Source organism: Brassica napus, chromosome C3 (assembly GCF_020379485.1).
Source record: "Brassica napus cultivar Da-Ae chromosome C3, Da-Ae, whole genome shotgun sequence".
NCBI lineage: Eukaryota > Viridiplantae > Streptophyta > Magnoliopsida > Brassicales > Brassicaceae > Brassica > Brassica napus.
In genome coordinates this window covers 70,325,110-70,337,232 of record NC_063446.1, presented here as the reverse complement: position 1 = coordinate 70,337,232, position 12,123 = coordinate 70,325,110, and the positions used below count along the sequence as shown (strand labels likewise).

Sequence of the window (12,123 nt, the reverse complement as noted above, 5' to 3'; positions counted from 1 at the left end):
TGGGCGAGGAGGGATTCGAACCCCCGACACCGTGGTTCGTAGCCACGTGCTCTAATCCTCTGAGCTACAAGCCCCACCCCGTCTCCACTGGATCTGTTCCCAGGAGTACCCTACAAAAAAGGAACTTTTCCTCTCCCCAGCCATTTCGGGTTAAGAAGATGTGAAAGTGTCTTTCTCTCTATAAGAACGGTGCGTTCCGGGGTGTGAAGTGGGATAGAAGGGATTTCCTAATTGGGGTTTTGAATAAGAAAACCTTTTCATTTTTCATTTTTTTCAATATGAAAAAGTAATAAGAATGAGAGGTGTTAAGCTTTTCATCATCCTGGCGTCGAGCTATTTTTCCGCAGGACCGATCGCATACTTGGTATGCTTGAAAAACCGATTCCTAAACATCTAAAACCTAATTTGTTTAAACATAAAAATCGCATAGCTTTAAAATTAAAACCCCCTTGATGAAAACTTTCTAAAACTTGTTTTCACATGCTGTTTAAAGCTTTAAAATCTGATTGTTTGTTTAAGAAAATCTGATTGCATGTTTTAAAGATTAGAAATCGCATGCTAGGCATAAAATTGCAAATCGCATGCTGAATTGAAATTTGATTTGTTTGACCACCTAATCACATGCTAGGATTATTAAAACTTGATTGTATGATCTGTTTGTTAATAGAAATTGCATGTTTTAGGTTTGCAAATCATATGCTAAACATTAAAATTAAATTTGCATGCTAGACATAGAAAATTAAATCGCATGTTTAGGTTTAAAATCTGATTTTGTTAATCACATGATAGAATTGATAAAACCTAATTGTTTGATCTGATCTCTAATATAAATTACATGTTTTAATGTTAGAAATCGAAACATAAACATTAAAACTGAAATTGCATGCTAAAACCTAGAACCCTTAAAAAAATAGGAAGCTTGTTACAAGGTTGTTACAAAGTTATTAGGGTTTTTGTCTTGGCCGATTTTATGCTTGTATAACTTGATATTTTTCATGCATAAATACATGTTTGAGGTTGCATAATTAGACTAAGAATAATTACATGTTTTTGTGTCTAAATCCTATTAGAATTAGGATTTGAAATTTAACCTAAAATCTGATCGCATGTTTATTGAAATTTCTTGAAAATTTAAAACTTAATAAATTTAAATTAGAATTCCAGAATTTGATCATATGAAACCTAGGGATAAAATTTCATGATTAGATTGAAATTATTCATATGCTAATTGATTAAAAATCGATTAGACCTAGGAAATTGAAATCGCATGATTAAATCCTATTAGAAATAAAAATTGCCTTGATCACATGCTATTGATTGAAATCTGATTTGGTTGCTTGATCACATGATATGTTTAAAATCTGAATCGTATGTCTTAACCAATTCTGATTCGCATGCTTCAAACCCAAAATCTGATTTGTTTGATCGCCTAGCTCGCATGCTAAGAAATTAAAATCTGGATTGATTGTTAAAGATAAAATCCGATTGCATGCAGCATGGAACCTAGATTTAATTTGCTCAGTCACATGATCCAAATCTGATTTGCTAGCTGATTACTTGATTGAAAATGATGTCTTGCTTGTTTAAAACATAGAGATTGCATGAAATTATATCCGCATGATTAAAAGCTTGGCCGTAGGATCAAAACTTCATCATATGCTAAACTTGATTCGATTACATTGCCTGGCCTATATGTGTTTTTAAACCTTGAATCATATGCTGAAAAATCTAGCAAATCCGAAACACATAATCAAATCCTAAAACTATTTGGATTTGGCTTGGCCAAGACTATACATGTTCATATGAACATTTGTAGGATCGTTTCTCAAAGCCTTGGCCAAATGTAAAAGTTTGGCCTAGCTTAAATCTTGATCAAATGCAAAGTCTAAATTCTCTTGGCCAACCTTTAAAAGACCTTGACCGAAGGCAAAAGCTTTTGGCAAATTCAAAATTTCTATTGGCCAAATATGAAATATAGTCAAACTAATAGAATCTCTTGGCCAAAGCATTTTGGTAAAATCATCTTGGCCGAATCCCCTTGGACAAAAATTCTTTGGCCAAAGTCTTTTGAATAATCTATCTTGACCGAATTTAAATCCCTATTAATCTAACCAGACTTAATTTATTTCTGGCTATTTTTTGCACACTTTGATTTATTTAATGCATGATGTTTTCAAAATTATTTTCTAAGGGAACAAAATTTGATATTAAATTACCTAAGTTTGGGATTCAATACGACATAAATGAACATTAAGTGTTATTATCTCGAGGGGGAGAATCAGAGAATCCCAAAATCCCTAAATAAGTTAAGCATCCACGACAACAATAGCCCAAATAGAACTCGGCCAAAATCAAATCTGAAAATGAAATTGCACAACAGAAAGATTATATGGAGATTAATGATTGGCAAACTGGTCATGCCATCCCGGTTAAGTATGCGACATTCTATTGAATGGTTTAAGATATGCTGCCCCTTTGAATAAGAGAACTGATAATTTGAGTATACACCATGATATTTCGAAAATAAGCAAAGAATTTCGTGTGCTTGATCACCCACGGATGGACTGCTCATCCATCATATGTGACGACATATGGTTGTACATATCCTTGTCAAAATCTACAATAAGTTTGCAAGAGTAATTGGTGATACCGGTGGATTTATGAATCCTTATAAGTTGCATCAAAATTTGTTCGTATAATGCCAAAGAACAAATAGAGACTCTACCATGAATTTGATAAAGGGTCAAGAATTAATGTTCTCATATAGAGAACTTAAATAAGTTGTTCCACCACAAAGTTATAAGATGGGATCTGAAATTGAATTAAGTGTATACGTTGGATATAAATCTCCATAAGAATACATAAGGCCACGAGAGATATGATTAAGGCTAAGCCATGGATTAGATAAATCCGTATATCCAACATCAGGGAGATAAATAATAAGCTGGTAAACAATTTTGAGAATGAATAATGATCCTCAAATATGAATATAGAATAAGAGTCCAAAGAATGAATCATTCTCAGAACTTAAACAAGTCAATTGCCAGACATGTTTGATGACCCAAACTGAAATATACCAGCGGGTTATGCTCTAATAAAATTGATATTGGACATAGTTAAGATAAGACAGTTCCATACATGTATTACTCGAAAATGAGAAGAGCATAAAATTGAAATGGCAGATCGAAACTAAGGTTGTCCAAAGGAAACCTTAAACATGACCATGAATAAAGACAGGTACCTGAAAATAATAATACCTAAAAGCATTATGTTATGTCTGGATTATAAATGGAACCGGTAAAATAATATCGACGTCGATGATGATATAATATTTGAATACAAAAGCGTTTGACAAAAGCGAGGATCATGAAACCAACGTCTATCATAGAGTGCACTCAGAGAAATTACTCAGAGAAATTGATTAAGAAAATTGATAATGCTATAAGACGTGGTATATGAAATCTCTTAAGAGAAGAGATGTAGTCAAACCAGTTGGACATAAGTAAGTCTTTAGTGAGAAAACATAATAAGAATGGGGAAATTGCATAAGGTTCTCACAAAGACCTGAAATCAATTATAGAGGAGACATACTCCTATTTGGTGGATGCAACGACATTCTGATTCCTTATAATTCTGGAAAATAAAATACATATCTATATGGTCCACTGGATAACGAAATTTATGTGAAAGTTCCAGAGGGTATCGAACTACCGAACACATCAAGTTCTCGAGAACAATATTGAATATCTTTATGTGAACGACTTGAATATCCTAGGAACCTCTGGAGAAATTTCCCAAAGATAGAATACATCAAGAAAGAATTCGAATTCAACATGAAAGGTTTTGGAAAAACAAGATTATATATTGGATTATACATTGAGCACCTTGAAAAGAAAATCCTTATGCATCAAATGACATACATAGATAACGTGCTCAAGAAGTTTGATATGGACTAAGCTTACGAATTGACAAGTCCCATAATTATAAGGTTCCTCCGTTTAGAAAAGATAATTTCGGCCCTAATAAAGAAAATGAGGAGATCTTTGGTCCCGAAATGCCATGTCTAAGTGCCATAAAGTTTTGACGGATTTGGCGAGCCATACAAGGCTAGATAAATAATTTGCCGTAATCTATTAGCTAGATATAGCTCATGATCGACCCAAAGGCACTAGAACGAGATTATACATATTTTTGTTACCTACAAGGAACTAAAGACTTGGGTCCATTTGATACTAACCTACCCGAAGAAGGGTAAATTATTTTGGTGATACAGGTTGTTTGTCCGTCCAAGTTCACTCAAGCGAGGATTTGGTGGATCTAATTACTAAGGCGTTACTGACATCCAGAGATGTATTCAACAGGGGGAGTAATATGTGTTGTATTTTTTTTCCTTCACCATGGTTTTATCCCATTGGGTTTTCCTGGTAATGTTTTAATGAGGCAACATCCAAAGCGTATTACAAACCACTTCGGAGATGGTCTTGCAAGGGGGAGTATTATAAAACAAGGTCTGGTGGAAGCCCATATTCGAAGGTCTATATTCTTATGTCTTTGTATTTCCTAGCCCATATTGTATTAGGGTTTCATACTTATGTAATTTCCTAGATAAATGGCTTTTTATTGTCTAATAAAGATATAGACTTTCCCCTTATTTTCATAACAGTATAGTCTTTTGTTGGCCGAATAATTTGTGCCAGATTATAGTATTAGCCGTTAAAGATTTTTTATAGATAATTTAGTTGCTAATAACAAATTATTATCCCTTGGATATTTAGTATTGATATTAAATTTACCTTTAATTAGTAGATAAGATTTATAATGGTTTAACTACTGTTTTATATTTTGAAGACCTATTTCATATTTAAATGACAACTTTCTAATAGTAAATCACAAAGACGACTTTAAATTAATAGAGTAGATAATCAAAATCCGACAACACTGGGAATGATTAGTTGTCACTTAGACCTAATACCATTGATTTCACATCTACAAGGCGAGTCATCCAGATTTATGAATGTTTCGCAGAATAGCTAAACTGGCTTTTAGCCTAAAATTTCATGTTATCCAGTGTAAATAATTAATGCACATAAATATTAAGAAGTTTAAATGAATTCTTAATCAAAAACTATATCAAGTAATGTCATATATAATCCATACACTTGGTACCAACAGAAGCATGTTAACATATTTTTATTTAACCAAACGAATTTTCTTATAATTATTTCTGATCACCAAGACATGTTGGGCCACCACCCAAGCAACGACATAATAATGTTAAGACAAAATTGTAAGGAACTAGACACTGTTAGATAATTTCAATTAACTCGAAAAACAAGTTAACTCATTAAAGTAAAGTTGATGGATTAAAGAAAAAAGAAAAAAGAAAAAAGAAAAATATATCGAGCTTAGAATTTATGTTTCTATATTACTATTAGGTTAAGGAGTAGCTTAGTCATATATAAAAAGTTCTCATGGAGAGATGTAACATCAAGAGAAACAAATTGATTTAGTTTTGAGAAAATTTCTAAATCTAATAAGAAAAGTTAGTTGTTATAATATTTTGTGTTCTTGCAACTTTAAAACACTGTTATGTTTTTTTTCTTTGATTAACCAAAAAGAAAATTAGAACCCTTGATGGAAGAGAGTTTTTGGTGCTATCTTTTGTGACGTTTCCTTTAATTCTCATAGACTGTCGCATGTCAACCTTGAAGAAGAGCCAGAGAGACGTAGAGGCTATTAGGAACCATAGGCTTGGTTCTTAATGATCACATTGTATGATACAGAATAGCTAGATCGTACCCAAAATAACATGTGCTTTTATACTATATATTAGTATCTTTTAGCATCTTCCATTCCATCCGATGTGTCGTTTCAAAATATTGTTTGAATCTGCCAAATCTTTATTTAACAATGTAAATAAATATTCATGTAAAAGTGATTTTACATAAATCCTAAGATCTTGAAGATCTAAATTAACCACATAAACTGACAAAAAAATTTACCACATATATAATTATAAGAAGGATTAGTAAAATACACTCAATTCAATTGAGAAAATCTTCTTGAACGGTTTCGATCATGGAAAATGATTTCTTAATCTTTAATTTAGAGTTTAATCATTAAGTTAGAGTTAAGATTTTCCCCTCTTACCTACAAACGTTTCTTTATGTATTGGATCGACGATCTATTTTCCCACGAAAACTATCGTATAGCACCAGATGTCTCCCGAATTATGACCTCGTTCTATTTATCCCCGAATATAAAGTTTCAGCTTTATTTCCCCGTATAAAAAAGATTAAATAAATATCTGCTAACAGAATATGTACCAGGTAACGAACCATCTATCAATGTTGTAATCTCTAAGGCATAATGTTGTATATGATCAAGCAAAACATGTACCAGATAATAAATTATATATCTGCTAACAGAACATGTACCATGTAACAAACCATCTATCAATTTTTTATATCAAATTATATATCAGGTAAAAGAACATGTACCAGGTAACAAATATTTTATCGGATAACAAAACATTTATCAAACAACATATCAACTCACAAAACAATGTATCAACTCATTTGTCAGCTACCAAACCAAGTATCAAATAATGTACAAACTGACAAACCATTTATCAGCTACACAAACGATGTATCAGTTAACGACAAGTCTATGTAGCATACCGACCATTTATCAATAATTTGGTATCAAACTATGTATAATCTAAAATAACATGTACCATGTAACAAATCATTTATCAAATAACAAACATTAATTTATCAAAAAGTATCAACTCGCAAACCATGTATCAACCATCTTGAAATATTTTGAAATATTTTGAAAACCATGTATCAACCATCTTGAAATCCAAACCATGTATCAACCATCTTGGAATCCAATCTACTAACTCACAAACATATTTTTAAATATTTTGAAACAACTAACACTCTTGTCAAGCTACAATCACCCAAAAACTCAAAGGAAAAATTGAATCTTACATAAACATATTTAAAACAAGCAATCTAATCAATAGAAAATAATTTTTTGAAAAAAAATGATTAGTTCACACCTAATAGCCATGAGATTTCTTCTATGGCCGAAACAATTAGCCGGTTCACTTGGCTTCAATCGAATCTTATTTTCATAAACTAGTTATAAAATGGTGGAGAGAAAAGAAAAAGAAGATTAAGTGAAAAAGAGAAAATAAAAAAGCTAGAAAATGAATAAGAGAAGAGATAAAAATACAAATTCAGTGGTTTCCACTTGACTGACACATTTAAGAACTTCATGGAGCAAATCAATACAGCAGCATGCGCAATATAGATCATAGGAGTAATATCATCATGAAATAAATTTTTAAAAAAAGAGTGGTATATCACCAATTATGACTGTCATTGGGGCTATAGATTCCAATTATCTGTTAATTAAAACATCAGTAAATAAATTCTTTTATTTACCATCTTAATTGGTTACCAAATTTACTAAAGGTTAACAAAAATAGGTTACCATAAGATGATATCATGAGAAAAAAATTTCATTCCTAATCATAAATATGTCTTACATTTTGACATAAATCTTATCTATTAAAATAGAAGTCATGACATGTTTCATGTGTGATTTTTTATTTGGACCACTCCTTAGAAAGTTGCTTAAAATTTTTTTTGTATAAATATTTGAATTATTTGAATTATTCTAAAACTAATTAATCAAATAGATATTCCTTTATTTTCTCTAAATTTTCATCAAAATAAAATCTTTTCATATCTTTAAAAAAAATAAATATAAATGTATTCTTATCCCTAAAAAACCTTTTTAATTAATTTCGTATTAATTTAATATATATTTTTTCATTTTTAATAAAAACAAACATTTTCAATATTTAATTTATTTTGTATTTATTTAAAATATAAATGTATATTTAATTTTCACTAAAATAACCTTTTAAATGTCTAATTAATTTTGTATTATGATGTACAATTTTGTATTAAATTTAAGATATTAATTTTATTTAACTTTTTTAATTAAATATAGGATCCCTAACATATATAGGGGGTGATTGGTTGGGCTTTATCTCCCTACTTTAGCTTTATTTATTTTTAAATCAATAAATTTTACCAATCATGTTGTAGTTTTACTTTTAAAAATTAAAGTCTACATCAAGTTTTTATTTAGTTTTACCAATCATGCTTTATCTTTATTTTTAAAGCTACAACAAAAAAAATAAAGCAAAACTTTTTCTTATGTATTTTAAGCAAAAACCCTACATCTTCATTTTATAGGCTGTAAAATCTGTAAATGAAAAAAATATCTATAATATCAAATAAATTATATAATCATAATAAAAAATTTTATAAATATTTTAATTTTGAATTTGAGTGTTTTTAAATTATTAAGATATTTAAATAATATAAATATTATTTACATATCACATTTTAAATTACAATAAATTTTGATAATTTATTAAAAAATATTAATATAAATTATTTTAATTGATATAAAATAATAATTTTATATATACAACACATATTTCATATATTTTATTTTAAAATATTTACAGCATACAGCTTACAGCTACAACAAATTTAACTACAACAAAAGTCTCTGCAGAAACAGTCTACAGTAACAACTTTACAGGTACAACCGATTTATCTACATCTAATCATCTACGGCTAAATTTTTAAAGCCACAGTCGAACCAATCATCGCCATAATTTATCAATTTAAAAATGTGTACCACATGATTAAAACTATGCTATCAATATGAACAATCGGTTTACCCATGCTATTTTGAAAGTATAATCGATTTGTGTTATTAAATATAGTGATCGATTTAATATATTTATATTTTAATAATAAGAGTATATGAATACTTTGTGAACATAAATGTAATCATTCCTATTTCTATATAGACCAATTTTATATGTTATTCATTAATGCAATTATTTTTGTACTATTTTTATCTTTTGCAATTTTAAAAGTGCAATATATATTGTACTAATTTATGTCATTAACTTAAATGACTGAAAATAATATTTCATGTAAATATGATTACTTTCAGTATGTTCATTGCCAAATGTAATGGCAGGTTTAAATGTTAATTGTATAACGTGATGTATGATAGATGAAAGATTGCAAAAAGAAAAAATTAACACAAATAATTCATTGCAAATAATCCAAGAGTTTTGGAGTAACGCAACCAAAAGATAAAAATCTAAATCACCAATAGAAAATATAATAAACTTCAATAAAACATAGATAATGTAGAAAAAATACAGATTTAAACTGACAAAGACAAACATAATACACTATAATTTTTGGTTCATTAATTTAAATGAAACAAACGTTTTATAAATTAGACTTACTATAGGTTATTGAGTCAAATATTTAAATCATACAAATAATTTGTGATAACATATATGTATGGCCAAAAACCTACAAAAATGATTAACATATATGTATGGCCAAAATTTAAAATACAAGTATACCCTCAATGAAATATCTAAGTTAGTGTTAAATTATGTGTCATTTCCCGAAAATATAACGAAAGGCTAAAATAAAAAATGTCACTGACAAGTTAAAGCAATAAATTAAATTACTGTATGTGGACTGTAAAATTATATTGTTTTAAAATGTAATGTTAAAGTTATATATCAATAATCATGTAAAACAAATATTTATGGTACAAAAGTTAAAATAATTATCTGCACGGTTCCAAGATCTAGTATTTATTACAATTCACATTAAATAACTCAAATCAGGGCTCTACTTGACCGAGCGGGTCAACTCAGCATATAAAACGGAACATTTTCCTCGTGGGACTTCAAATAAACGGGCCGAGTGTGGACATGTACGCGTTTGTGCTCGTCAGCTTCAGATACAAATAAGTATTTGTCCAAAGCAAGTCCCCACCGAATTTTCTTTACGATTTTAAAATCAAACGAGCTAAAAATATAGAGCTAATTAGCTCAAAACCAATGAAAGACATGGAAATTAAGTATATACCAAAAACAGTAAAACTTTAGGCTTTATAGTGTTTCAGAATGATGCTAAATGACTTTCCTATCCCTTTTTAAGCTACTTTCGTTTTAATCTTTAGGCAAATAGGTTTTTAGCTGTGCAGTAGTAGGATTTGGAAAATATTTTATAGATTTAGTTAAGATTTTGTTTAGTTTTTTTTTTTAGACAGAGAAACCAAGTAAAGAATCAGTGAGACTTTTTGATTTCTCTTCCACAATCCTTTCCATATCTACTCCTCCGTCGTGTTTTTATCTGAGAATATTATTCCAGCAATCGCAGGGAATCCTTAACAACTAAGATTACACGACGATCCACGTTGTTCGGTTGTTGTGTTAAATTTTCGGAGAAGATTTTGTTGTTTTCCTTTTATTAACAGTGGTCACAGTACACCTATAGATTATGAACTCTTTGTTATTATTGTAGGTTTATTTCTCCATCGAATTCCTCGTTTGTTCATCGTGAAGGGTGTGATAGATATCAGATTTGAGCTTTTCTTCCCGTTATAGCCAATAGTTTCATCCAAAATTAGAAACCTAGATCAATGATCACTGCTAGTTTTTGGTAGATTAAATTCAAGCAACTTCTGTGGCGGTGTAGCTTTTGGTGGTAGCAGAAATTCCCAGTGGTTCAAAGTGACGCAAATACACATCAGCAATGGATCTGAAAGACATATGTGCGGGTTAAAAACTTGCATAAAAAAATAGTACTGGCCAATAACAAAACCTGGACAGCTAATTATATATTTTCATCGCTAACACATTATGTTTACATATATTCTAATAGATAACCTTAAATAAAATACAATAGTAGATATCCATATAAAGTTAGGTAAATGACATAATATAAAACATGATGGTTGCAAGCTAGTTAAATGAAGTTTAACATTCAAAATAAAAATATCATTTGTAAATTGAATCAGACAAACATATGAATAATTTGAAATGTTATACTAAGATGGTGTATAGCCAGCTAAAAATTTATGTGTTTTTTAAGCATAATATTAGTTTCAACAAAAGGAAATACAAAATATTTGAAAATGTTGTTAACCGGATATAATAGGCAAAGCTCAGCTAAAAATAGTTTTAGCTCACAATAAGAAAGGTTAGACGTCTAAATGACTTAGTATCATCAAAACTTGTTTTACCTTAGGCTGTGTAAAAGCTCTTTGATATTTCCATTGAAGTTAAATGAAATTTAAAATTCAAAATACAAATATCATTTGTAAATTCTATTAGACAAACATATGAATAATTACAAATGTTATACTAAGATGGTGTAATATTAGTTTCACCAAAAGGGAAAACAAAATATTTGAAAAATGTTGTAACCAGATAAAATAGACAAAGCTCAGCTAAAAATAAATTTACCTCGCACTAAGAAAGGTTAGACGTCTAAGTTACTTGGACAGCTAACATAATATATACACGGTTAGAAGATGAGTTATTTGGGATAAAAAATGATTTGTTTGTATTGTCAAGTTATTAGACAGTTAATAGAATATTTGCACGGTTAAGAAACAAGTTATTTGGATAAACTTGTTCGATTTTGAATATCACATTCTTTGCTATCATAAGAATCAAGATCTTAGCTATGATATATGAAATAAATATACAAATAATGCTTAGGCAATATTTTCTTTGGTAAATGACAAATTGTTAGTGCTAATATAATATATAACCTTTATAAAATGAGTTACTTGAGACTAAAACTGAATTTTTTTTAGTGTCAAGTTGTTATACAAGCAATATAATATGTACACGGTTAATGAAGATCTTATATGACTTGTCAATCCTACAACATATATAACTTAAGGCTTCACTAGAGAAGGCTTCAAGTGGAGATGCAACGGCAAATAACTTTCACGGGAGACGCAGCGGCCGAAGGCTTCATTAGAGGCGCAGCGGCAGAGAGCTTCACCGGAGGCGCAACGACGAAGAGCTTCACCAGAGAAGCTACGGCCGAGAGCTTCACCAGAGACGCGCGGCGGAGAGCTTCACTGAAGACGCTTGGGAAGAAGAAAGTGAACGGTGATGCAGAGACGGTGAGCTTCATTGGAGACGTAGCCGCAAAGAGCTTCACCGGAGACGCATCAGCAGAGAACTTGAGAGTT

At 30.1% G+C, this 12,123-nt stretch overlaps 1 non-coding gene across 1 annotated transcript; it reads right to left on the bottom strand.

Moving 5' to 3' along the window:
- TRNAR-ACG lies at nucleotides 1–74 on the bottom strand. Its single transcript has one exon. It is a non-coding gene; the product is annotated as a tRNA-Arg (tRNA).
- Between the last annotated feature and the right edge of the window lie 12,049 nt (nucleotides 75–12,123).